Source organism: Eutrema salsugineum, unplaced genomic scaffold (assembly GCF_000478725.1).
Source record: "Eutrema salsugineum unplaced genomic scaffold, Eutsalg1_0 scaffold_1, whole genome shotgun sequence".
In the NCBI taxonomy this organism is placed as follows: domain Eukaryota; kingdom Viridiplantae; phylum Streptophyta; class Magnoliopsida; order Brassicales; family Brassicaceae; genus Eutrema; species Eutrema salsugineum.
Window position 1 is genome coordinate 13,234,840 of NW_006256909.1, and position 2,345 is coordinate 13,237,184.

Genomic DNA, 2,345 nt, shown 5'->3' on the forward strand with positions numbered 1-2,345 from the left:
TTTCCAAGTAATCATGACTTTCGATGGATGATCAAAGCTGTACTTAGACGAATACATGGTTAGGTTTGCATGCAAATAGACAAACATGATGAATCTTTTCTAAAGAGATCCAAAAAGTTAATGCTATTATAAAAACCCTAGCAAAATAAACACGGAACTCTAACAGAGAAACTAAACTGTAAATTATGAGACGATTGTTTTAAAACACTCATATTTATACGTGTAAACAACCTAGGGTTTATTTTTTTTATGAAAAATACTAAAAGGTAATTCTTGTTCTATATACGATATTAACTTCCCATGAATTTAATAGTTATTAGCTATAAAAATGTAAAGATTCTATTCTAGATAATAACAAAGGAAATTATGATATATTTCCGTTTGCAAAATATTTAAAACACTCAAATTTATACGTGTAAACAACCTAGGGTTTATTTTTTTATGGAAAATACTAAAAGGTAATTCTTGTTCTATATACGATATTATCTTTCCATGAATCTTATAGTTATTAACTATAAAAATGTAAAGATTCCATTCTAGATAATAACAAAAAAAATTATGACATATTTCCGTTTGCAAAATATTAAGCAAATAAAAATTATTTCCAAACATTGAATTGTAACAAAAATCTAAAAATTAAAAAAAATCTAACTCCATGACTCAAACCCGTGAGCTTTCGCTGAACGGACAAAGCACCTAACCAACACAGCTACCATCTCATTCAGTGTAAATGATATATTGGAAGGTATGTATAATGTTTCTGTATTTCCACGTAGAGTAACCAATCGCCAAAACCCTAGAACAAAACGTAAAAAAAAAATAGTAAATGAATATAGTGAAAATTCCTCAGACTAACCTTTAAGGTTAATGTATTGAAAAACTTAGCCTAACATATTCATCAGCTTACTAGACTAACCTTAGAAAGTTGGTGTTATACCATTTTGTCCAAATAATGAATATTTTTACCAGATTGCCATTCGATTTTAAAAAACCTTAAAAAAAACATTTTACAAAAAAAAAGAAATCATAATCGTTTTAATTACTTATAATCGAAAATCGAAAATACAAAAACATAAAAATAGAAACTGAAACCCTAATCTCCTCCGGCGGCGACTGTAAAGGCGATTTGGCGACGAAGGAGACGATTTCGGCGATTTCGCGACGAAGGAGACGATTTCGGCGGCGACGAAAGCTTTTCGGCCACTCATCTCGTAAGTCTTGACGTCTGGGTTAGTTTCTCGTCGCGAACAAGTTTTGACTTCGGTTTTCGCGACGGTTGTGTTTGGGTTTTACTCGCGACGGTTGTGTTTGGGTTTCAATGGTGGTTTCGCGCTAACGTCGGAAGAGAACTCCATCTTTTCGTTCATAGTCAAAAACCCTTTACCCAGAAATCGTAACCCTTTGCTTTTTTTTTTCAGGGAAGTATTATCGGCGGGTTCCGTCTTTCGAGAACGGTTTATACTGAGCCCAGACGATTTCCGGCGACCAATTTCTGTTTGTAGTGGTTCGGTTTTAATTTCTTTTTGGTAGACTTTCAGCAGTTGGTTGCAGTTGTTCGATTTGTATATGCTTAACGGTAGATTTATTCGTGTTTAACGGAGTTCTTTTCTATGTGAGGTAGATTTGTTTTTGTTTCATTGTGTGGTAGTATTGTTGGTAGAGTTAATGTTGATATTGTATTGGTAGATTTATGTATTGTTGGTTTATTTATATCATGTGTGGTAGACTTGTGGTCGTATGTGGTAGAGTTATATACTGTAGTTGCTCCCGGGTTTGGTAGATTTTATATTATAGTTGCTTTCTTGTTTAGTAGACATGATAAGTTTGGTAGACTTACGAATTCTATATTTGCGTTCTCTTTTTGTGTGTGGTAGATTTATGTATTCATTTGGTAGATTTACGTTGTATATTTTCTTTTCTTTGGTAGATTTGTGTTCGTTTTGGTAGATTTGTTAATGTTTTGTGGTAGGTATTCTATAGTTGTTGTTGAGTTTGGTAGACATGTGTAAGTTCATGGTAGATTTGTTTTGATGTGTGGTAGATTTGTAAGATTTTAATCTTACCTATTGTTTGCAGACATGGCTTCAGCTAGCGGCTCAAAGGATTATCCCCAAAGATTGTACCCGGAAGGCAAATCTCCTTTGCTGAAGAAGAGTTGTCATCATAACTGCAAGCTTCATGAGTTCATCATGATGATCAGGGATCACCTTGGGGATGATATTTACAACGAAATCATGAATAATTCTCAAGTTGGCGTGCTACTGAAGCGTGCATTGTCTTCGTTCATATGGAGTGCTAAAACGATTCAGTATTTTGTGAGCACCAACGAAGGAGGATAGGAATCA